This window comes from Chinchilla lanigera, unplaced genomic scaffold (assembly GCF_000276665.1).
Source record: "Chinchilla lanigera isolate Chin_1 unplaced genomic scaffold, ChiLan1.0 scaffold00084, whole genome shotgun sequence".
NCBI lineage: Eukaryota > Metazoa > Chordata > Mammalia > Rodentia > Chinchillidae > Chinchilla > Chinchilla lanigera.
In genome coordinates, this window is record NW_004955485.1 from 4,714,412 (window position 1) to 4,741,987 (window position 27,576).

The window sequence follows — 27,576 nt, forward strand, 5'->3', positions numbered from 1 at the left end:
GCTTTTGTTTTATTGACCTCACTATTCATGTCCTTTGTAGTTTAGCAATGTTGGTTGGGCCAAACTGACCAACTGAGAATCTTCTAATGACTTTACTTTTGTTTTCTAATTGTGTCAGCAGCACACACACCTCCCCCCAAAATAGACGCACACGTCTACACACCATGTACCTAGATACCATATGAGTCTATTGAAGTCTTTATTTTTATAAATCACTTAGTCCCAGTCTTTGACCTTCCTATCCTATCACTCACATTTCATGACCTGTGCTTAAAGTGAAATAAATGCATACATAATGCATACATAAACAAATAAATTAGCTGAAGTATTGTGCACTAGTGATCTCTTTTGTCCTTCAAAAACTCCAAAGTAAAAGTCCATGTATGGATCAGCTTTTCCCATCTCTACCAAAAGCTACAGCCAGTTAGTCACTGTCAGAAGACCACTACCTTTTGGGAGTGATTGGGAGATGGCTTCTGTATAGGTGTGGTAGGTGGAGAATATCTGACATAACTCTTTTGCTCTGTTTTTGTAGGTGATGCTGGGGCAGGAAAATTACTTATTGAAATTTGTAACTGCAGTTACTCAGGACAAAAGAGATTAAAATAACTTCTCTAAATTCTTTGGGTGTTTTTTAATCCATTTTTTCTTAAGGGAGAGATGTGTTTTCAGCACATGTCTATTTTTTTAGGAGAAACTTCTGTTTCTGCATTCGAGAGCACTCTGTCCGATACTGGTTCTCCTTTTCACCTTGTTTATATTAGCCAGGACTATCACCAATTAGCAACCAATCTAAGAATACTTAGTGGGAAGAGCCAGGTTGTTAAATCTACAAATCTCTTAACAGTTTTTAAATTTTTCTTAATGTAATGATTTTTAATTGAATAATTTGGGATCAGAGTTAATAAGAAGCACCAGGGGTAAGCAATTTAGTTTCTGTACCAGTTGGTTTCGGTTGTCACCTTTGCTGGACTGCGGACTCCTGGAGAGCTGATTGGATTGTGAAATCAGTTACCTCATCAGCCGGTGCTTCACAGATGAATGGGCTATTCAAAAGTGGGGCCTATTTGGAGTAAGTGGGTCATGTGGATGACTTTGGATGTACAGAAGTGATAGAAAGTTATGTCAAGTGTTTACATTAAAATGAGTGGATTACAGTAAAACAAACATTGCATTAATTCCCCTCAGTATACTCTTCCCTGTTTGGAACACACTTATCCCAATCCTTTGGCTATTTTCTGAAGTACTTCTGCAAGTCTTCTTTCATGAGTATCTTTACTTATGCTGTCCTGGCTGCCTCTATGCTCTGAATGAATTTAAAATATTTACTGTTCATGGTCCTTTTGTATTTGGGAAAAATCCAGAAATCACACAGTTCCAGAGCCAGTGAACAAGGTGGATGAGGACGTACCATAATGTTTTTAAGAGCCTATCGTTCCCCTGGATGGTACTTGGCAGCAGCGTTTACCATATTTTTTCTCACATGTCCTAAAGTATTAAAGCAATAAGGAAATTTTGGAGCCGTAACCAATCAAAGTGTTTCCGTACCTCACTTCCTTCATGTCTTTAATACTGCTAGGCCGCCTTGCAGTGAAAACTTCTCTGACCATGTGATTCTGCAGCATATTAGGTTAGTGAATCATTCTTTGTTCAAAGAAGGAAAAGCTGTTAGATTTAATTTGTTTAAAGGCTCTTTTTCCGTAATTTTGACTGAGCTGCTTCTTGATTTGTATAAGATATTCAATAATTGAACTCAGTGTCAAAAGCCCTAACTCTATCACACTGTAGCTCAGTAAGTGAAGCAGCCAGACACCTAGATTTTCCGGACTTCACCTTCCTAATTTGAAAATGGAGGTAATAATAGTACTTTCATTTAAAGTGGTTGTTCTATGACATTTCTGATGTTCTGTTGAGTTCTTTTGCCAGCTATTGTGATGAAAATACATGCAAGGAAAACAAAAGATTCAATTCAATTCATTTTTTTCTTAAAAATCTTTATTTGTTTTCTCTAAAATGAAAGCAAGATATATGAAAACAGAAAATTATGAGTATTAAGCAAAATGTTCTAATAAATGTTCTGGGTTCCCTTTAACAATGAAGTCTGACATGCAAAGCTGGCTTTAAGGATAGTTCTCAGTATTTCTAGTGTGTCTTCTACTGCTGTTGAACATGTAGTACGCAGTGATTTTGCTAATTAGTCATAACATGGCCAACAGATGGTGAAATCTAAACTTGTTGGGGAAAAGTATGTAAGAGTGCAAGGCTACCTAAACGTATATATGTACCCTCTAGGGATATAAATATGTATATGCACTGCTATTTCTGAGTATGTCAGCACTGTGACTACAAGAGACGAGATAGCATTATAAAGTTGAAACATGAGCCATAGAAAATATTTTTGAGTTTATTCCCTAACAACGATAATACTGATAGAATTCCTTTGAACATTTTTTGACTGAAAACTAGAAGCATGATTAGAGTACTGGGACTGATGCTCATGCTAATTGCTTACCCTGTCTCTCAGTTTAAGTGTTAATTCATTTTGCTCCGTACAAGACACATTTCATTATAACCCTGGCTTTTGTAGGTGTCAATGAACATCTCTATGTTGAAGAGTACTATAATACTTACTGATATCTAGGGTTAGGGATCCAGGGGAAAATGATTAAGAAAATGTCACTTCTGTTTTTGATTATTTTGGAGGCCGTCTTAAATATTTAACAATATGCATGGGTTTCGACCTTTCATTTAATTCTAAGATTCTAGGTAACTAAGCAATCCTAATAGAGTTCAAGACGGTTTTGCACAGTCTATCATATTTAATTTGGGGTCAATCTTACTACAGTTACATTTCTATGATTTGTAGTGAAGGAGCTATTTTATAAAAACCAGTGGAAACTGTAGAAGGATTGGTCACTCACTTCTCAGTCAAAGTCATTCACAGAGACTTACTTTTCCATCTGTGTCTCCAGCAAAGCTGCCCTTGGCTGTGGTTACAGGAAACCCTCCAAACAACCTGAGGTGTTTTACAAATTACAGGTTACTGCTGATACACTTTGAAAATACTTTTCTTTAAAGCAAAATAGCTTGGATTCTAGTTTGTAACTATGGCAACCTTACTTTCCTACACTCACTTTGCAATATGCTTTCTAAAGGGGGAGGGGAAAGGGAAGAGTAGCTGTTAATGGCAAATCCCGTGTGATCCAATTGATGACAAATCCTAGGAAACATTTCGTTGAGAAATAGTGTTCTGTACCTTAAAAAAAATGAACAAACATCAACAAACTTTTATGTTCCTCTGGGGTATTTAGTTGGATCTTTTCAATGTGTTGTTTGATTTTTTTTCTGGGCCTTTCCCGAGATATCAGTTTTAGCAAAGCATTATGAAGAACAATTTTACAGAGATACAGGTGTGATCACTTAAACCATAGGAAATGGTGCTACACGCAGGGACTAGCAACATAGGAAAACCATTGTTATCCTTAACCTGATGGATCGAGATTAAGGCTGCACACAGCAGAAGCCTTCCGGAAGCTCTGAGTCATAGAAGGAGAGTTATAAGTGCTTAGTGCATTCACCACACACTGCAAATAATACGTGAAGCAGGAGAGGAGGTGAGCAGGTTCACTCTAATCTCCTGCCTTCTGGTCCATGCTAGTACGTTGCACTGGACAAATGCAAGAAGAAAGTGCAAGTGATCCTGGCTAGGGAGATCATCCCAGGCAGAGGACAGACAAAGAAGGGAAGAGGCTGAATCTGAGAGAAAAAGATATCACAGCAAAAGCATTCACTTATGTAAAGAAAATATGAGAATTCAGCTTCTTCTTTCATCCAGGTGACATTTGTCAACTGCCAACTTCTGTATACTTAGGGGGAGACATAAGCAGAAATATCTTGTGAGGAAAATCTGAAGCTAATATGTTACCCATGTTAAAGAGACTTGTGACCTGCTTCAGTAGTGATGACTCTGGTACGTGAATCACTTTAGTTAGTCTAATCTTAATCAGTGGGTTTGAGTACATATTATAGAGATTCTATGATATTCTCCTCTTAAAAGCCAGAAGGCAGTAGCGATTTTCTTGTGACTGATCTCGCTTTGTGAATGCCACGGTAAGTAGAGGGATTGTCAGGCGATACATTATTTTATCTGCTTCTGACAAGTGTGATCCTGTATTTCAGTGTGTGTTATGACTAGTGTTCCTAGAAACAAGGGAAGAAAAATTATTAAGCCATTAAGAACCTTTTGAATATTCATAACAATATGCCTATGCATGATTATTTAGAAGAGAAAGTCACTATCAGATGAATAAGTTAAAAACATCATTTTTCTTCCTTTAGCCTTATTCAGTCATTTTCAAGGCAACTACTTACAGTTAATCTTCATTATTGATAAATTATTTTTGCTTTGGAATCTCTAGTAGGAAAAGTGGGTAGACTATGGGGAACTGTCCACATCAAGATTAGCACTTGAACAAAGAAAGTGCTTTACTTGTAATATATTCATCATGGATTAATACAGGAGAGAAACACAACTGGCTTAGTAAGTGTGCAAATTTTTCTTAATCAGAAATGTGCTTGAGGAACACTTTTTATAAAAGGAAGATCGATTAATAACGAAGTTCCTAAATACCGTGAAGAAAGAGTGTGTCTGAAGAGTGTGTTAGAGTTCCATGGGTATATAATACAATGATGTAGCCTAGAACAATCCTAGATTAATTTTCCAGCCTTCCATGGGTGACATCTGTAACCAGTCCAAAAGTGAACACATAATCAGAAAAATCTATACAGAGCATATTTGGAAATTTTAATTATAAATTCAGAGTAGATTCAAGTAAGAATACCCAGTATAGACAAAAATAATAAAGAGAACATTTATGACATTGATTTTTTAATTAAGTGAATGATACCCTGATCATTTTGTACATATGTACACATATGTATTTAGCATTTACAGTTTTAAAGTTTACTTTCTGAATTTTTATTGTTAATGTTGCTTCTCCAAATGCTGTTGTTAATTTATAAATATATTTTATTATCAGTGTCTTTATTTCTCTATTCCTAACACTCCCCCTGACTGGACTAAGGCATTCTCAGCATGTGTCATGAATCTTAAATCATTAAAAAGTACACTAAAATTTTGAAGCAAATAAATAAATACTTTGAATACAAGATATTACCAGTTAAATTTTCATTATAATAAATTAATATAACACTTTGATTCAAAGTAGAAGAAGGTGATATCCACACATTATCTTGTCTTTCGGACGACTTACTGTATAGAAGGCTCTGATAACTCTAGAACATCTTCTCGTAGTGTAGTTTCCCTTTTGGAAAATGAAAACTCAGTAGAATCATTGATTCTTGTCAGTTAGAAAAGTGTTATGCTCTATATAACAATAAAACCAAAACTGGGTTATCATAATTTAAACAAATATGAGAATTACTTCATTGTGTCAGTCAACAAAGTCAAGGGTGAAGACAGCTCCTCCTTCACCCCATCATGCTTGCCGCAGCGTTACTCTGCCCAGTATTTACAGGAGAGCTGCCATCACGTCACTCAGCCGCCATGTTTTCAAGACAGATGCAGAGAGGAAGGAGTAGCACCCACTGCCTCCATGCCTTCAGGCCAGAACGCAAGCCTCTCCTCAGATGCCTCTGCACCAAACTTTACTTGGCTGACACTTACTGTTATTGAACAATTGTGCTGTTTCAACATATTTTAAAGAAGAAGAGAGCTAAAATGCTGAAAAGGTGATAAGAACCTGGTAAAGCATGTTATAGCAAATGATCCATGGCTAGATCTGCGTTTGTCATCACAGACACTTTCTGTTTTCTTCTGGATATCCACCCCGGTCTCCCATTTCTTCATTCCTGACACCCTCTGGTCTGATTCATAAGTCTGGGGCCAAAAGCCCAACAGCAGGAAGCGCCTGGGATGTTCCAGCCAATGAACTCATGTGATATGATGGCATAAACACTGCCTGGGATGCTGGGATAGCTGGATCCTGGTCAAAACTTGTTCCATAGCGAGCACATTAAAATCAACCCTCTTCGGGCCTGTTCATTCATCTGTAAAAAATTTAAAAGTTTAGAAGGGACAGTAGATCAAACGATGTTCTGCAAATCTGAAGTTCTGCGGAAATATCTAGAGTGCTCTGTGGAAATACAGATAAGGAAGATGTTGTGAAGGAAGTACCCTGGCCTCTACTTACAACAGATGAAAGTACAGTGATCTTGGTTCATTTATTGAGATTTCCCAAGTACTTCACTTAACAAAAATGTACTATGCTATCAAAAATGCTTTAAAAATCAATGGACAAGACGATTTGTTAGGTCACTTTCATCTATAATGTGCTTAATATGATTTGCTTAGATATATAAAAATGAAGAGAAAAGGAATTCAATATCTCCCATCAAGTCTAGAGACATGAACCTCCCCCCTCCACACACACACCATGGAACTGAGCCACACACCCTTTGGATAAGAGTTTGTTCTTATTTGTGGAAACTCGGTTTTAGAAATGTCAGTGAATTATACAGCAGGAAGCTCAACTTCCTATAATTTGACTGCAACATAAAGACTCATTTCCACACCTTGAGGAGAATAACTACAAAACATCCAAGCAATCAGAACATATGCAAAGTTAAATATATAATCGTGAGTGGGTAAGATTAGGATCCATAAAATTAGTACAAGGATTGATTGAAAAAAGTGTAGCTGAGGCATGGAAACCAGGGATGTTAATGGCAGGAGAAGTGAAATATCTACTATATGCTGCAGATGACAATTAGGTAAAATGTAATGCCTTTAAACTCTGTAAAATTATAGAGATTATATAAATTTAGAGTGCTTATAAGCTCATGATGAACTGTAGTTCACAAACAGAGAGAGCTTAGTGTTTTGGGTATTGCCTTAAAAATAAATGAATTCACATTATATGTTATCAAACACAGGTTCCTTTCTTCTAATAAAAATCCTTTGGTATTTTTCAAAAGCAAAGCAGTGATTAAGAAACATGAATAACTCAAAGATATATTTCCAAAATTAGCATGAATTCAAACATATTTAAGTCACTCATTCTGGAAAGTTCTCTCTGCTAAACACAGTCAAGCATGCAAGAAATGCATAAGCTATGCTTAAATTTAAGTTAGGAATTAAAATACAGAAAGAATACCTTCTTAAAAAATGATGCCACACCATCTGAAAGAGTAGACTTTCTAAATGTATTGAATTTTCAGAGCAATCTTAAACATGGGTGGTATTTGCCCATGAATTTACGTTGCTGAATTTTCAGAGCTGTCATGTAACATGGGTGTTATTTTTATCCCTGCTGTACAGAGAGGATGGCTGGTGTTTGGGGGGTAACCAGTCCAGGGTCACAGAAGATAAGAGGCATGGCAGGGTTGAGGGAAGACCTCTGCCTCTTCACTATTGAAATGCATGTGCTCTAAACCATTGCGCGACAGTACATTTATTCCAAAACATTTCTGTTCCTTCAACTTTCTCCTTTCCCAGCAGAAGATATTGCCTCTTCCTAATGAAGGAAATGGAGAGCTTGGGTTAAATACTGCAAGATCAGCATTTTCTTTCTCTCTGAAGACAATAATGAAGAAAACAAAATGAGACCAAGCACAGATAGAAGTCTTTCCCAGTAATTCTCCCATCTCTGTCTTTGAGACCAGTGGTTTTATTTTCAACAATTATCCTGTCATTGGCCTACCCCCATCCCCCATCTTTTTTGTTTTTTCTCTTAGGATTTCATGGCAGCATTAGAACTCTTGCTCCATCTAAAGAACCACAAGCGGTTTTGCATTCCACACTTCAGTCCTTTCACCATTACCACAATCTTATTTTAACCATTCTTTTAAATTTTTAGTAACTTCTTTCTCCTAATCCTCACTCCATGAAGAAGGACTGTGGAGACAGGCAGCAATGGGAAGTGGTTGGTCAGAGCACATAAAGTTTCAGATGGACAGAAGAAATACACTGCTGGATCTATTGCATGGCGGGGTGACTAGTATCAATAAATATGTTAGGCAGGCATGGTGGCGCACACTTGTAATCCTGATACTGGAGAGGCTGCGGTAGAAGGATCCCTGTGAATTCAATACCACATAATGATCTCAAAGCCAGCCTGAACTACATAGCAAGACCCTGTCTCAAACCAAACAAACAAATATTTATATATTTTGCATAATAATAACAAGTAAAATTCAAATGTTTCACCATAAAAATAATAAATGAGGTGATGGACCTGTAAATCAGCTGGATGTAATCACTCCGTATTGTATGCACCTACCAAAGTTTAATAATGTGTCCGATAAGTGTATGCAATCATCGCTCATCTATTCAAATAATACCAAAAAATGTGGCTTTCTAGGTATGCAAATGAGCTTTGAATTCTTCAATTTCAGTAGATGTATGGTGAAATTTGACGTTGTTGATCACAGTTTATTTTCTCCTTGAAATTCTCTTTTTTTTAACCTAAAAATGAATGTTTTCTCTTCAGCATATTCTGGGGGATAGTCCACCACTTTCAGCTCTCTCCATTTTTCTTTGATACGTCCACTTCCCGTGTTAATGTTTTCCTCACCTCTGTGCCTCCAGACCTTCGCCGCTGCGGGGTGATTCTGCACATCCCCACAGTCCAGATTCTGCCCAGAGACTTCACCTCTTCACCCTGGGCACTCCGCACAGCTCTGCATCATCTGCCTAGTGCTTGTGTGAGCTTCTATCTAGATATGTAGTCATTTCAAGCCTCAAAATCAACATGAGTCCTCCTGACTTTGGGTCCTGCCATTTTCAGAAAGAGTTCTGAGCACTTCTTCATCATTTACAAAGTAGTTTCCGTTGCACAACCTCACTCGTTCCCTGTTGTATAAAAGTTACCTATGTATATGAACGTGCCGTAGTACTCTCCACCCCTCTGGATTAAAATCACTGCTGTTTGCCTCATTGTAAGAACTTAGTTTTTTAGCTGAACGAACCCACACTTAGAATTCTCCTCATATCACCGCTTTCACATTCAGTGATTTGAAGTTCCTCACAGTATCTTGTAAACTGCAGATTGTTTTCTTCCTGTGCCCACTGCCAGCTACCCACTGACTATTTGTAGTAATTCTCTAGCTGGTTTCACAGTATTGAATCCCTATTTTCTCTTCAGCATTCATAGGTTAACACAACTGGAGTGCAGCTCTAAACATGTTTATCCCTAGGTTCAAAATTTTTACTTGGATCACTCTATAGCTTTTCCCCATTTTCTGAATCCACAATCCACTTCCATGTTTCTGGGTCCATTAGCCTTATGCAACCTATATTCCAATATAAATAGAGAGATCACATTATTCCCTTTGTCTCCTTCATGCTTTGTATCCTATGTTCATCACTTTCTCTCATCTCATCTCATCTCCTCTTCTGTCATCTGTATAAATCCCACCACACCAACCTTAAAGCTAGGCTAAAATGCTTGAAGCCATGTCCAACAGTTTGTATTCGTAGCATTCTGATGATATAATCACAAACATTTACATATGGCCAAACACATCAATTATGCACCTCAAATAGTGAAGTTTGTTGTGTATCAATTACACTTTAATACATTTGACTTAAAACACAATCCATGAAAAATTTCCTCATCTTTTGCATCAGAACCAACTCATTTCTCTTCCTAGTTCAATGGCACATTGAATATGTGCCAACAGCTTATTATCTTTTAGGATTTTACCCATGTACTCAACAATTATGCATTGAGTCCTTCTTATTATGCGTTAGGCAGTAAAGGGTTATAATGGTGAGGCAGACAGACTCAGAGTGTGGCTGCATGACGTTCCCAGTGGGAGAGGGACGTTACAGCTACAGAAGACTCTGAACAATGCGTGTGTCCAAGAACTAAGGAGAAAACTGGTCCCAAGGAAGTCACTTTTGTGTTAAGAGCTGAAAGGTGAACAAATACAAATATGGACTCTACTAGACTGATCTCTCTACAGGCAAAGACTATATGCTTTGCTATCTTGTCTTCTATAGCCTGTCTAATTTTCACATTACAAACAGGAAATATTTGTTGATTGAAGGCATCTAAGTGTTACCTTGTACATATTCCATCACGTATTCTATCACCTAAGAAGAGCATGTGAGTGGTAGCCCAAATTAAATACAGGTCTGGCAGCCCATGCACATGAGAGGTGCCCTGTACTAGGACAACAGCACCTGTTTGTAGTTAGCCCTGGCATCTTCTTGGTAGCTGACACAGGGGTTAGTGACCCACGCTGTGCTCTGGGAAGCTATATCATCTTCACTAACACAATGGATCAGGGTTCAGTAACATAGGTGTCAACTTAAGCAACCAGTCCAGAGGAACTTCTCTCCAAGAAACTAAATCAGCTGGCATTTCAGAGCCTGACGCACAGCCAAGCACGTTCATGACAGTGAAATAAAGTGTTGTCACAGTGTAGTGAGTTCCTGCTGTTTCCTAAATGCCAAAATCCTGATTTTTTACTGATCTCCTAGTGGTATTGTTTTCCTTCCCGTAAGGCAGTTGACACAGATATAATCATTCAAGTTCTTCCATGCTATTACATGACAGCCATTGCTGAGAAATGACTCCATAGATTGCTTTCAGCGGCAGAGGACTGAGCCATCTGAGGGTCTAAATCCAAAAGTGGAAGCAAAATACTTCTTTTTTTGCATCCTGATAGCACACTTGTAACAATCAGGAGTGTTGCCTTGAGTACTCTTTGAAGAAAGATTTTAAGTTTACTCCAGGCTCGGAAAAACAAGGTCATCTAACTCTCTTTTCACTTTCAACCTCCTGTTTTTCTTGCTTTAGAAAAGAAGGGAACAGAAAACCTAGGCCAGTCTCTCTTAGTCGTCCGTTTCTCTCTAAGTCTCGCTCTTACATCTCAAACCCGGCTTCCTTGATTTCCACATTCACCGCAGACCCGAATAATCAATCACTCCAACTGCTTTCTTACTTTCAACCTCCTTTCCTCTTTACCCTCTCTGTACTCTTGTAAATCCTGATGGTGATACATGTGGTCACCATCTAAGTCACCTTTGCATGACTCATCGAGAGTGAATGAATTCCCAGTGTGCTCACAAAAGTTAAAATCAAAATTCTGATCAGTTATGACAAGAAACCCCTATACAGTTCCTCTAATCCATAATACCCCATGCTCTGCTCTTCTGGCAAGTAAATATATCAGCATTTAAATTTACTTGGAAATTTTTCAGTGTAGTGTTCAAATAAATATTAAGTACTGATAAAAATACATTGAACAGTTATCAACAATTCCCGCTCTAGATATTCCACTTCCATCATTTTAAATATTGGGTACAGTGCCACTTATGGAAAGGTTTCACGGACTCCGTCTTCTCAAACTCCTAGTGATTCTCTCAACTTTTCGCAAATAAGGATGCTGGGGAGGTTAATTGGCATTCCTTCCACTGCAGGGACGGGTGAGTCAGCAGCAGAGCCAGAAATAGATGCAGATGTTCGTCTCTTCTCATTCTCCTTCACTTCATGAGAAAGCACTTTCTACCTATAAATACAATCACTGGCATGACTCCTGGAACTGTTAATTAAGAAAGTTTTCAAAACCCACCTGTTCAGTCCAAGATAGAAACTTCCAAGGTGGGCATGCTGTGATGGAAAGTTTGGGAGATTTGTGACAATTTGTTGGCAACTGAAAGTTAGTTCTCCACTTTGAAACTTAAAAAAATTAGTGATAAATAACAATAAATGTGTGCACAGTTCTCTTTACCGATGCTTATTGAGGGAGCAGTACTTTGTTCAGTGCTGACAGAGATGAGGAAGTTGTGTTTACTTTGTACAACGAGCAAGTTGATTTTGTGGGAACATCTACACATGAGAGATAGAGACATGAAAACTGCAGAGAAAACCCAGCAAAGAGGAGCAAAATCAGTCCTGGCTTCATGTGGCTTAATGGAATGACTGACACCCATTTAGAAATTTCTATCAATGATGAATTTATAGGTATAGGAACTCATAATCATCAATCAAAAACCAGCAGCCGCCAAAATGATCACAATAGTAATAGTCATAACAATAAAATGACCTTAAACTGTAGTATATGCAACTATGAGGAAATTAATGTGATTTTTTCACTTCTACTGGATGGACATATCTACAAAACTGGCTTAGTTTGGGGTGCTTTTTTTTTAAGAGAAGACAATTGGTCACACTTTTAATAGAGTAGACAGACTAAAGAAAGCTTTTGAAAATGATTGATTTAAAAAAGAAATGGATAAAAAAGATGTATTTTATATAATACAGTATTAGCTATAAAAAGATAAACTTGAGGCTTTCATAGGTAAATGGATGCAACTAGACACCATACTCATAAGTGAAATAAATCAGACTCATGTGTAAACATTATATTGTCTCAGTGTAAGAACAAGAAAGAGTAAAGAAAACTCAAAATGTACAATAGATATTATGAAACAGAAAAAAATTGCACAAAGGAAGGAACAACTGGGATAAGGGAAAGAAGAAAAAGAAAGAAAGTACTAAGGCTATATATATATATATATATAAATACCAATTTTGCGTGCTTATATCTGGTAATCTGAGTAACTTATGTGAAGACAATAATATGCAATATAATAACCATTGGTAAATTCCTACCGTCCTGCCTAGTGAAACTCTGTATTGTCTCTAATGTTTTTAAATTATTATTTTCTTATTCTCTTTAATGGTTTGAACAATCTTCCAGTCTTACATCTGGTAACCTGAGCAACTTTGTTGAAGACAACAATATGTAATATAACAACCACTGTTACTCCCTATCATTTGGTTTGAAACCCCATATCATTTTGAACGTCCTTGCTTTGTTTTGTTTATTTTTTGCTATTGTTCTTTTCTTTTACTATTCTCTTTAAAATAAAAACGTGGAAGTTATTTAAATAGAGAAAGAAAAGTGTGGAGAAGGACATTCTTTGATTAGAAAGCACTGAGGACACACAATCATTTGTTTATTGTTGCAAAAATGAACTGAAACCTTTCACCTGAAGATAAGAGTATATTTCAATTGCAGGAGATCCCTATTTTTCAGTCTTGCCATGCATTGTAAAAATTAATGCCAAGTAAGGACTGTGATTGTAGTGGATTGATAGCTGGTGGTCAACTTACAACCCCCAGCTGAACTGAGTGAGCGTGGTGTTGATGTGGGAGGCCCACTGGGGACTGTTGCCAGCAGCATAAAAGACAGAACTGGAGAAGGATAATGCTTCAGTTTGTACTAGCTACACCCTTGGTTCTCACTCAATAAAAGGTGACTGAGATTGGTAATTGGGGCTGCAGTCGGAGAGGCTGTAAGGCCCCTGATCCCAGACTTTTGCGTGTCTTGTTTTTCTTGTCTCTCTTTCTTTGTCTATTCATCCACAGCATCTCGTTCTTGGGACCTGTCACCCTGGATAGAACGACGGAAAAGAGCCATGAGAGTATTATATAGAAAAGGTGTTAGACTTACCCCATATGGCACCAGAAGAGGTAACTGAAAGCAATGAGTAGAAGCCACGATGGCACAAACTTTTACGCCAAATAAGGAGAGATTCTTAACAGTGATATAAAAAAGTAGAATTTCCTTAGCTATTTCTGCAAGTGAACATACCTATGCTGCATTGGAGGTGAGGGTCAAAAATCAGATGACTCATTTATTTAGTAGGAATTATGTATAAAGAGTCTGATGAGCTATAATTCCGATGAGCTATGTCCCGGAGCAATGATTCCTATGGGGAAGTCAAGACAAGAAAGATTGCAGCTATTGAAAGAATGGGACTTCAGGAAGCTGAGTGCAGGTTAGAGTTTACGCCAATAGAGAGGAACAGTCAGGGCATTCTAAGGTGTGGCAAAAGAAAACTGGGAAAAATCTGACTGTGTGCATAAGAAACTGTCAAAAGAGTAGCTTTGATAGAGCAGAACACATATTTTGAATTTGTAAGATACATACTGATGGTAAGAAAGGAATATAACTTAAATGTCAACGATACTGTTTTAACTTTTTGACCAGTAATTCATCGTGATAAGAAAAGAATCAGACTTTGAAAGCAGAAAGATTCAGGTTCATATCCTGGTTAAGTAAACTCCATGTCTAAAGTAGTCGCATTCATAAAAATAGGATGTTGATTACTAGTGGCTTGTGAAGGGGGAAAATGAGGAGCTGTTACTTAATGGGCATAAAGTTTTAAATTTCTAAGTTTAAGAAGTTCTGCAGATCTGTTTTACAGCACTGTGAATATACTTTACTGAACAGTACGTCCTAAAAGCAGTTAAGATGATAAATTTTACATTAGATATGTTTTTTCCCATAATAAAGAAATACCAACAACGTCTCCAAAACATGTATTTAAACTCTTTGAAAACTTTTTTCGCTCTCTTGTGTCAACTTTTCATATTTGTTTGGAGTATTGAGTTCTGATAAAGGAGATCATAGCAATATGGAATATCACGTGATTAAATACATTCCAAACCTTTCCCTTGTTTTCCATTTTCTCTCTCAACCTGTCATAAATTTTGTCTGGAAAAACATGAGTTTTAGTTATTTAAAACTATATTTATGTGCATAATGGTGTTAAAGTTAGTTCCTAAGGCAAAAATTATATATAGTCAGAAATGTCCTTCAAAATCATTTTAGTTTTTCAGAAAACACAGATAAATTCCTTTCCTCACACAATATAAATAGTTAATTTTCCTCTGGCACATATCTTATCATTCCTATTTTGTTTAAAACATTCAGAATAGTTGGCCTATCTGTAACAACCACTTCCTAAAGAAAATGGTAGCTGTGTCTTTAAATGCCAGAATCACATGCAGCTCGAGTGAACAAGACAACGGCCACCAAGGCTACGGCGGATCTATGTCTTCAATCCCAAGCCTGCTCCAGGTCAGTGGCCTCCATCTCGGTGTTACTTAGAATCATCCGGAGGATGCCTGAAAACACAGAGTGCTCCAACCTAGGCATTCTGACTGCACGGATGCCGAATGGAGGCAACACATTCACATTTCTCTGATAACTTTGGAGCTGCTGGTTGGCAGATCACACATTACACCTACAAAACCACCGCTCCAGCTCACACGGTCACTGAGGGCAGGATAGAGAGTGTCTTCCAACCTATTAAACACCTCACTCCACCCCTTTCTTCTTCCTATAAATAAAGCCACACCTGTGAGGGAAAAGGCTTTATAAGAATACCCTATATCTAACTTCTAAGCAAGCAAAATATTAGGAAAAAATGATTTAGAGTGAGGTAATTAAATAAAATAAAACATAAGCTAAAATAACACATCCTTGTTGACAAAGGGTTTCTCCATTCCTTGGGTAGAAACTCATCGATTTCTAGTTCATTTCCAAAGATAAACTGTTTGATTACAATCAGTCTGTTGTTCGTTACAGTTGGATTATTTCCTGGTACTGATCATTGGGAAGGGCGGTGTCCTACCCAGGAATTGAAGAGAACATCTACTTGACTCAAATTTAGAGGTCATCTTATGCTAATGATGGTGTTCCACAATTCTATACATTCTACAGTCATAATGCAGGTGTTATTTCCTTTAATAACCACACTGTTTAGTCAGCTATCATGAAGGCTCTAGCCTGCTTTCCCTGGAGGAAGTTTGGGGGTAGGAGGAAAAAAATTCCAGTTCACTTACATCTTTAAGCAAGAAATAAAAAAATTGAAACCACATGTGACAAGCTGAATGTATCTGTGCTGATCTCTCCCCATCCCTCCACTGCTGTCTATATTTCTCTCTTTTTCTATCTCTGTGCTGAATACCATATCCATTATTTAACTTCTCTATTCCATTTAGCTCTGTAAATTTCAGTTAAAGCTCTTGTTTAAAATTGCTTTTAGTGTACCCTGCTCCAAGTTGCTTGTTCAGTTCCATTTCATTCATAACTTAGCTTTTTATTCAAGCTTTGTCATTCCTGTATTCATTATTCACATCCTCTCCCTAAAAGATCCTGTTAAGTTGGGTCATTATCATGTTTCTCCCAATGGTGTAGTTAAGGTTGTCTCAAAAGGGTCCTCACACAGTAGAATAAACTACTGTTCCCTGGAATTTACTGAAGTTAAAATAATTATCTCTGGCTACAGAGGTATCCTAGTGAAACTACTCTGAGTGGAAAGTGAAATATTCAAAATTCACTGGTGAAATAAACTCGGCTTAGCCCAGTAGGCAAGTAGTGGGGAAAAACTGAGTTTTAATCTAATAATACCTTCAAAAAGGATAAAATGTGGAAGAGAATTACTTTCTATATTTTCAGAAAGACAAATGCCTTTCATCCATTTCATGTTTGTGCATTGAAAACAGTAATTAATGAAGTTTTTCACTGCATCTGAAATGAATGCTTAAGGATAAAAATAAATGGAAAGACAGATGACTTTTTCAGGCTTTCAGGAGATGGTGTGGACCCCAATTTAGATGTCAGCATGGTATTATTGAGTGCACTAAGGGTAACTTTAGCTGGAGCAAAACAAGAAAGTGCTTCTGCATGGTAATTTTTATCACTATCATTGCATTCTAAATCACAAAGTGAGGCAATTCTTGCTGCATATAGCAAAGAACAAAAGTGGGAGCATTAGTGTACTATTTTTATACTCAAAAATTCTGTCAACATGGCAAACCTAGAACTGACTGATAGAGTAGGTATTTAATATTTTACACACACATGCCCACAAATGTATATTCCTTAACTTCATCAAGACACTAATAATTAATAATAATAATAATATCCAGCCAAGATGCAAGCACTTATCTCTTTCTTTTTCTTTAATTTGTAAATTGACACATAAAAATCATGCACATTTATGTCACACTATGTGATAGTTTAAACCCTGTATACATTTTCAGGCTTGTTTCATTTTGTTTTGATTTGAGACAGGTTCTTGCTAATTTCCCAGGCTCCACTCAATCTTAGTACCCTCCTCCTGCAGCCTGGGCTTCCTGGGATTCCTTGCATGTGCCCCGGCACCCAGCTGCCCACATATTCATCCTGTAATGTTCAAAGCAGCACAAATATATGTATCTTTTCAAACATTTATCATTTCTTTATGCTGAAAACCTTCAAAATCTTTTCTTCTAGCTTTTGAAAATATAACATGTATTATCATTATCTATACACACTCTGCTTTCCAATAGAACAGAAATTACTTCTCCTATATAACTATAACTTAGTATGTATTGGCCAAACATTTTCATTTTTCCTTCTTTCTTCTCTCCCTCATCTTTGGTAATCAGTATTCTCCTCACAATTTCTATAACATCAGCATCTGTAGAAAGTGTATGAGGGAGAGTTTGTGGCATTTGTCTTTCTGTGCTTGGCTTATTTCAAATAAACTAACGTTTTTAACCCAATCCATGTTGCCACCAGTGATAAGATTTTATCATTTTTATGGCTAAATAGTATTCCCCCATGTTTATATACCACACTTTCTTCATTTATCTGTTGGTGGACCCTTGAGTTGATTGAATTTCTTGACTTTGTCAATAGTGCTACAATAAACACAGATGCGAACACATCCCTTCAACATGCTGATTGTATTTCTCTTGCTTATAAACCCAGTGATAGATTGGTTTATACAGTACTTCTACTTTTAATTTCCTTTTTCTCCACATCTTCACCCACACTTGTTGTCTTTCTTTTGTGAAAATAAATAAGCATTCGGACCACAGTGAGGTGCTAATTGTGGCTTTAATTTGCGTTTCCGTTGAATATCAGTGATGCAGAACATTTCTTCATGTACTTGGTGGTTTGTAGATCTTCTCTTCTGTAGTGTCTGTTTAAAATTAATTAGATTATTGGCATTTTTGCCACTGAGTCATCTGAGTTTTTATATTTTCTACATGTTAACCCTTTCTCAGATCTATAGTCTGAAAGCACTTCCTTCCGTTGTATAGCTGTCACTTCACTCTGTTATTTCTTTTGCTGTGCAGAAATTTTTTAAATTGATGTAATTCCACTCATCTTTTGTTCATATTCCCTGTACTTTGGGGTATTTTCCAGAAAATATATGTGTCTCTCAGTGTCCTGAAGCTTTCTCCCTGTGTGCTTTTCCTGTAACTTCAGACCATGCAATAAGTCTTCAATCCCTTTGAGTTGACAGTTTGTGAATTGTAATAATGACCTAGTTTCACTCTGCATGTGGAAATCACGACCCTTTGCACCATTTATTGAAAAGATTGCCCTTTCAGCAATGTCCCTTCATCAAAGAACAGACTTTTGTAAAAGTATGGGATTGATTACCAGTTCCATATTCTGCTCCATTGGTCTATGTTATGGTCTACATCTACATGACCCAGAGCCTAGTGTGCTTTGGGGAAGTGATACATGGGGTAGGATACCCCTCAGTGGATTAATCTACTGATGAGCTTATAGTGACATGTGATGCTGGGAGGACACAGATCACTGAGCCTGTGGTTGGCAGAGTGTATTTCCCACCTCCTCCCTTGATCATTCTCTGCTTCCTCCCTACCATAACTGTTTCTTCTCTGTCAGGTTCCCCCGCCATGCTGTCCTGCCTTGAGCCAGGTGACTATGGGCTGAAACCTCTATAAACTGTGAGCCGAAATAAACCTCTCCTCCTCACAGTTGTTCGTGTCTGGCCTTGTGTTTCAGCAATAAGAAAGTAAGACAATCTATGTGTCCGTTTTTCTCCCGATACCATCTTGCTTTGTGGCTTGTGTGCACAACTTATTCCAGAAACATGTTTGTAATCCACATCACTTGTATATCATATCAAAGCATATTTACCATCAGAAATTATGGAAATTCAGACAATTTGTTCAACAACCCAAAAACATTCACACAAAAATGATTATAAAACTGTAGTAATACAAAGTATAAAGAGAGATGAACAAATTAACTTGCACTTGCCTTTGAAAACCTTCATAGCTGGTATTAAAGAGACAGGAAGGGGGAGGATTATCCTGCAGGACTTTCACTGTCAGTAAGGGAATCACTGCCAACTATCGGCTCAGTGGAATCATTTTCTTTTCATGCAGCTTTAAGAACCTATCTGTGACGCTTGTTTTTAAGGATCTCCCTTTAAGGATCTCATGGAAACATGACATTGCAGTGTGGTTAAGCAAATGCACTGCTCACATTGCTACAGCCTTATTTGGTTGGAACTTTTCCAGAAAATTTTGCAATGTCTCACATTTCACACATCTCCCGAATCTCACTTGAAGTGAGGGATTTCTCTGCCTTTTTCTCCTTCTCTGCAGGTGAGCTCTCCATAACCTGTTGCTTTTGGGAAATGATCACCCACAAACCCACAGTGAGAGGGAGAGAGAGAGGGAGGGAGAGACAGAGGCCTCTGGCTCATTTCTGATCCTGTGACACTTGGCAACATGTATTCCAAAACATCATTCATTTATCAGATTAAAATTTATTACAAATATTTCCTGAGGACACTCGCAAAAAAACCCTGATTCCAAGATTTTGCTGTATTTTGAATGCAGTTAGTATAACGCATCTCAGTCTGTTTGTTTTTTTGCAAGATTGCTGTGCCTATTCAGAGTGTACTGTGATTCTATGTGAATTTTAGGATTATTTTTTCCACTTCTTTGAAGAATGTCATTGGTATTGTGATAAAGATATAATTGAAACTGTACACAAATTATTGTGATTATTGCAGCTATTTTAACACTATGAATTCTCCCAGTCCATGAATGCAGAAATTCTTTCCTATTTATATATGTGTCTTCTTCAATTGGAAATCCAGAAAAAATGGACAAATTCCTGGAAACATAAGCCGCGTAAAGGTTGAATAATGAAGACATGGAAAACCTGAACAGAACAATAATGAGTAAGAAGATTTATTCAATAATAAAGTTGTTCCCTTCAACAAAAAGCCCAAGACCAGATGTCTTGACTGCTGGATTCTAGCAATCATTTCAAGGACTAATACCAATACTTTTCAAGATATTCTGAAAATATTGACAAAGATGGAATTCTTCCAAACTCAGTCTACCAGGTCAGCATTACACTGATACAAAAACTAGATGAGGATACAGAGGAAAAAAAAACATGCAAGCTACAGGCCAGTTGTTTGATGAACATTAAAATATAAGCTGTGCTTATCACCATCACCATTCCTGTTCAATATCACCCTCAGAATTTTATCAGAATCAATCAGGAAGAGAAAAAAAAAAAGGAGGATAGGTATAGCAAAGGAAGATGTCAAATTATCATCATTTTTATTAGCTTTTAAAACTGAGTTGAGTTGAACCTAAATATGAACTTTATGTTTTCTATTCCTAAATTTTTAGCCTTTTTTAGGTTTGGGAAATTTTTCCTAATTATTTATATGAATACATTTTCTACTCCTTTTGCATTTTCAAGTCCTACTTGAGCCATAGTAATCCAAATTTGTTCTTTCAGTACTCTCCCAAATTTTCTATGGAAATTTCATATGAAAACTTCTTTCTTCTCTTTATTCACTTTTCTTCTTTTTCCCCTGTCATGACTTGTATCTAGATGACCCCCCACCCATAGCCTCATGGGATCATAGGCTGGGCTTCTCAGAGGTGGCTGGATCTAGGGTGTGTGATGCTGGGATTAATGGTGTGTGATTACTAAATCAGTTCACTGACGGGTTCTGGGTGTGGATAATGGGAGGGCCCACCCTCTGTGTTGGTGGCACCACCAAAAAAGCAGGTAGCCTGAAAATGGTAAAAGGGTGCTGCTTCTTTGCTGATGCTCACTGGTGCTATTTGCTCCCTGCTGCCTGCCGTGCCATGAGCCGTTTCTTCTCTGCAACGCCTGTCTGCCAGGCCACCCTGCCTTACAGCCAGCTGACCAGGGACTGAAACCTCTACAAACTCTGAGCTACAAAAAACCTTTCTTCCTTTAACTTTGGGTGTAGGGTATTTTGTCTCAGCAAGGAGAAAATTAATGAAGACCTCCCCATAGTAAGTTTTGCAATACCTTATCTTATAGCTCATTGACAAGCTTTCTGACTTATTTTATGTTTTTCACCTCTAGAAATTTTTTACTTTTTTAAGAAAATTACTTCATTCTCAACATGAAATTTCTCTATAAATTATTACAATGTTTGCCTGTGTTTTCTTGTTTGTTGAGTTGCCTTCAAAGAGCCTTTAAGTGTTCTGAGAGTTCACGTATATTCTCCCATACTTGTTGCTGCATGGTCAGTTTCTGGCACCTTAATCTTGTTGTTAGATGAAATCATGAATTCCTGAAACGTGTCGGTGCTGGTTTGTTGTGATGACATTTGTGCACTGAGGGATGAGTCTCTTTTTCCATCTCCATAACCTGATTCTGTGTGTGCTCACCCATCCAAGCCGTTCACATTGCTGCCGAGCCTCTGATCTTTGCTTGTAGATCATTACTTGCTGTGCCCGAAGTCCGAGTCTGCACTTAGAGTGTTGTCAGTTTTAGCACTGGTGGCCTCCCCAGACCTAAGTTTGTTGCCAAAGCAAGCTTACCCAGGATGGATTGGGGGAAGAGTTTAAAATGGTACAACCTTCCTACCAGCCTCCACTTGAGGCTGGCATGCACCAAGACTTTTAATCTACAGCTGTAAGCCTGTTCTCAGACACTACTTCTTACTCTCAAAGGGGCATCCCTAGACTCCAAAACTGCAACTTGTAGTAATGTCTCATTTCTTCCCTCGAACAGACAATGACCGTCTAGGTTATGCTCCACACAGTGGGGCAGTGGGGGATTAGATGGGGTGGTCCCACGCTCACTATGGCCGTCAAAATACTGTATTGTCCACAGAATCCACAGTCACAACAGCACAGGGACAGGACTAGGGCCCAATTTCCTGCCTGATACTGTGGTATAGTCACAGTCCAAGACTGCTGAGATTGTCCACTGGATTTTTAGCTACAATAAAAACTGTACCGGGGCTGTTGGGTCCCATTCAATATTATGATAGATGCACAGGCTTTGTCCACGGACACTGGACTGGATAACATCTGTTGGATTGTGCCTAGCATTCCCCTTCACCATGACAAGCATAGCACTGAGTCTCAAGGCAAAATACAGTGTTCATTTTCCTGTTCTAAAACCCAGGGCATACAGTGCTTTTCTGAGTTGTGCTGCTTAAATTTGGAGGGCAGGTAAAAGTAGTAACTTGACTGTCAAGGCTAATGTGAGTCCAGAGTATACATCCTCTGACACTGGCCTTAGGGTAGGTCTTGGGGGCTCTGTCTAGTACTGCATTCCTCTGGGGAAGGGTTGGTATTGAGTTCCCAATACCAAGGCCAGCCCTTAGTTCTCTCTACTTCCACCAAATGGGAGGCACTGCACAGACGTGAGGAGGGAAGGACATAGGCAACTTTTTTCCTCCTGCCTACTTCAATGCATTTTATTATTATTCTAAAACTACATATTGTGATATCTTACCTGCTTTTCTTAGCTCTTGTGAAGATACTTTCATGTGCAAATAGTTGTTCAAATGAATGTTTCTCTAGAGATAGAACTGCTGGAGGGTCTTTCTCCACTGTAAGAACTCTCTGTCCTCTGTACTCATTTCTTAACAAAGGAAAATTGATTAAGTTGTCAAGAATTTAGTTTTAACAGCTTCAGTTCTTATAATGAAAGTTGTCTTTGTCATACAATTGAAGGAACTCCAATTCTCTTTAAAGTCTACATGAATGCAGCATTTTGTCTAAAAATTTCTCTGTAATTTCCCTCTTGTAACACTAATATTCACGCTTTTCTATCTTAAGGCAAAGAATTTGATATTTGACTATGCCAATTCTACTGTACAATATCTAGACCGGGGATTAAAAAACCCACTATATTAATACCTCCTATATAATTGGTATAGCTAACAATGGAGTAAAAGACATTAAAATGGGGTCCTCACTCTTTAGGGATTGTTATGGTTGATACATTGTGTCAACTTGGGGAGTCTAGAGCTTTGGCTAAGTGACTCAGCAGTTCTGCATCTTGGGGTAAAAAGGACACGCCCTTATCCTTCTGGGATGTTGTTTATTGTGCTAATTTGAGAAGTTTAGAAGGTTGACTATGTGACTCAGAAGGGAGCCAGGGTGCTTACTTTGTATTCAGCCTAAGCCTGTGCAAGAGGAATGCATGCAGAGGGTGTGGTTGTAGAGGACCACCCCCACCCCCACCCCAGAACAAGTAGACTGCATAAAAAAGGAATTGAGGAAGGACTGGCTGCTGGTTCTTTGGAGGAGCTCCAGTCTTCATCTTCAGCTTGGTCGTCTCCTGGCTTCTGGTGCAGACTGTTGGGCTTCCGTCTGGGACTCTTCAGCCTTCTGGTGTTGGCTCTCTGGCCTTCATCATGGATTCTTCAGCACTCCATCGCAGACCCATCAGCATTCTGATATGGACTTGCACGGACAATGAAGCGAGCTCCAGGCCCAGGGCTGGGCTCCTCAAACTCCAGCGTGCAGACACCCTCTGCACACTTCGTCATCCAACTCTGTAGCTGACCATTGTAAGCTAAACTTGTAATTTCTTGTACATTTGTTTATCTTGTATTATATTTGTTCCTCTAGTAAACCCTGACTGATGCAGGGGTATATCATATTTTCAAAACAATTTTATAAACGTAATCAGAGCACATCAAGTCAAGGTACAAATCTTTACAGGTACTGATGTGGAGATAAAGCATTAGATACTGTAGTGAATCATAGGAACTAATCTCCTTGCCTTCAGTGAGGACACAATCTAGTAGCAAAGAGAGATGGAAGGCAGGGTTTTTATGCTGGGTAGTGTAGTGTGAAATGTTAAATATTAAGTTCTGTCAAAAATCCTAACCAGTTACAGGAAAAGAAAAGATTGATTGTGACCAAGAGGCACTCATTGACAATGTCTTTGAAAAGTTTGGTATTTGAGATCAATGTTAAAAGGTGGGTATTTCATTGACCAATACCCTCTATCTGACTGGCATGTCATCTCTGATATCTTGTCATGTTGAAGGCATAGAAATAATATATTACATTCTGCATGCTGGCAATGGTGAGCAATCCCTTGTCATCATAAAATGTGTGACAAAAGCCTGTTACAAAAGTGCCCAGAAAAAGTCTGTGGGCTAGTTCAATTGTACTATCAAAATACTTTATGAATAATTTAGTACTAATGCTGGTACCCTTGTTTTACCAATTGTGAAGCAAAAAAATCAAAAGGTTTTGACCCAACGCTATTGTGATAGTTGACTAAGGGAGTCCATAGAAATATATTTTTCTCCAGCACTGAAATCAACAAGGATAGTAGTTAAGAGAAAGAGACAAAGCCAAAGTGGGAAATGACAGAGAAAAATCTAAAACCATAAAGAGAATATCTGTCTCTTGTCTTCCCTAATCTCATTGATGCTGATTTTCCATAGTATAAACAGAACCCTTCATTTCAGGGCTACACACATACTTGTTCCAGGATTCAGAGAAATGAAGGAAGACATGTGGTAGGAGCTGAAGGTACTGTGAGTCCATGCATTGGCTCATTATACCACATGAGACAGCAGATCACTGAAAACATGTGAACCCTAAATGTACATGTCTTACAGTGAAATGTAGAGCATAAAACAGCTGTACTTTTTAACTGATGTCTTCCAGATTTCAAAAAAAATTTCTCTGGTGGCCCAAAATAACTCGGGTCCACACAGGAGAGGAAATTCAGCAAAGTTGTGTTAGTTACTTATCTCATTGCTGAGACAAAATACCTGATGCCCAAAGTTAAGGGAGGAGAGGTTCATTTGTTTCACAGGTCTCAATCCATAGTTGGCTGGCTCCAAGGCAGGATGGCATGGCAAGCAAGCATCACAAAGGAGAAACAGTTCATGGTGGGCAGGAGTTAGAGAGAATGCAAACGACATTTGTAGTTTTTTTTCTGCCCCTTTTGTATTCTACTTAGGCTAGTGGCACTGGTGGGGCCAAACCAGTTAGGGAACTGATTTAGTGATCAGCATCATAATTCCAGCATCATACACTCTAGATTCAGTCACATCTAAAAAAGCGCCATCTAAGACTGCATGAGGCTTTGAGGGGACATCTAGACCCAAGACATAACAAAGTGATCTCTGTTTAGCTAAACTGACCTGTGCAAATCTATCTATCTTTGGGTGTTGTTATATTCCTCAGAAGAGTCATTTTTACTCAAAGAGGAAATTAGTGTGTCTGAAATTAAATGTTATATCCTATATTTTAGGCTGTGTGTTTCTATTGAGATCTGCATTCAGGTGTTTATTTCAGCTGAATTTCTGCGGTCAGTAAGAGCTCTGTGTTTTCAGTAGATAGATTTGACCAGATATTTTAAAGCATACCTGCTATATTTCCCTTCTTTCCTGATCTCCCCACTCACTTTGTCTGCCTTGCCAGCACTAAACGTTGTCCTCTGACACTTGTGGCCAATAAGCCTGTAGCTTTCTGCTTCCCCAAGCCATATACATCTGGGGGCAATACCTCCATATAAAAGGCAATGTTCAACAGGTGCAATTTCTGTTCAAAAATAGTATTACAAAGTGAATCTTTGTAGACATCCAAAATATACACCATGAATCCCTGTTTCCCAGGGTGATGATATTTGGAGGATAGGCCTTCAGAAAATAATTAAGTGGAGGTGTCATCATGGAGGTTTTTGCCCCCATAAAGAACTTCTTCTTTATAAGAAGAAATCATAAAAACAAGCAGTAGGGCAATGGCTGACAATATTCAATACAGAGTCCTCAGAGTATATTCCATTCTTGATCTGCAAAACGGGCTCCAGGACTATGAGAAATAAATTCATCCTCTATTTTTATTATAGTAGCTCAAGTACACATAGACAAGAAGTAGTCATCACTCAAGTTTTTATCTGCTATTGGTTCTTCCTCAAAGCCTGGAAAAATCATACTTTGGGTTTTTTGCTAGGTTTCATAATTATCTACACAAGAGTTGGTCTGAATGAGTGATTTTACTATTATTAGAAGTCACAGTCTAAATTTCCTGACAGCAATGTGTGAATTGAAAAATCACATTTCAAAGATATCTGTAATATACACTGCCTTTAAAATAAGTATATCTATATATACAGAGAAGAAACAATCTGGAAAATTTAGGAGCAAAATATTTAGAGTACTTATTATACCTTGGTGAGCTTATGGCTGTTACCTTTTATTTTTTTCATCATATTTTCTGTGTATTTTTATACTGATCATAAAACATTGTATAGTTTTCAAAGAAAATATGCAATATTCCAAAAGAAAAGGAAAAAGAAACCAACAACACTGATGGGTCTTTTCTCATTTGTAATACCTTTACCTTGATTTAAGAGTTGCCAAAAATTAAACTAATAATTTTATTTCTATTTCCTAATTCAGATATTTTCTTAGTTAGCTTCTTATTGCTGGGAAAAAATACCCAACACCCAAACTTAAAGGAGGGAAGGTTTATTTACCTGACAGTTTGTAGAGGTGTCAGTCCGTAATGGGCTGGCTCCAAGCCAGGGTGCGTGGCAGACAAGCATTGCAGAAAGAAACAGTTCATGGAAGATAGAAGTTAGCAAAGCAAGCAAGAGTCAGCCACAGCTCTTTCTAGCCCTTACATTTTATCCAGGGTACTTAAAAGCACTCACACCCTTATCCTAGAGCCTTCGATCCTAGCACTGCATTATGAATCAATCCCAGTGTCACACACTCTAGATGCAGCCACCTGTGAAAAGCCCACCTATGACTGCATGAAGCATTGGGGGGACATCTAGACACAGCCACAACATACATATCAGTGCCTTCCTCCACTCCTGAAAGGCTGAGAGGATCTATAGTCAGCAATTTTCAAACTTATGGGATATTAGAATCAGCTTGAAGCTTTCAGTATTTATTTGTAAAAATACGTCTATATTAAATAATCTTTCTCCAGCCAGTTTAGCATAGCAACATATTTTAATATTTTTAATTTAATACTTTAAGGTGGAATTTTCTGGTTAAATAATTCAATAACTTTTATCAGTCCTTCTTTCTCTTTTTTCTTTCTTCTCATTTATTTTCCTTCCATTCCTCTTTTATTCGTTCCCTCAAAACTTTTCCCCAGCACTCAGCAATGTTCTGCCGAATAATAAACCACACTGAAGATGCAGAGGTAGAGAAGCTCTCCCCCTCAAGCAGTCCATCTGGAAAGACATAGCAGAGTGGCCGCTATGGCATCCCTGTGCAGTGGCCTCTGGGACAGAGGTGTACACAGCGGGGAAAGAAAGGGTGGGAGAGGCACTGGGGCATGATTTCTAGGAAATCCAGAGAGGGAAAGCTTGCTGCCTCTCTCTGCATGCCTTTTTAAAGCACCATATGAAAATCACATTCCAATAGTTTATCTCCTTTCTCTTTCTGTAGACTTATCTTTAAATTATGATTTTTCATTGTAAGTTTTCTTTCAGTAGGCAGAGACAGAGATTTGGTTTATATTAAGTAATAGTTTTTACCACAATCATAATGTACATCCCGGAGCTTACTTTAAAAGTACTAACCGTATCCTTTTAGATAGGTACTTAAAGGGCCGATTCAATCATGATGAAGACTAGAGTGACAGAACCACACTTATCTTATGGTCTGGAACATCTGTGTGAAAGCTGGGGAAATGTGCCGCTTTT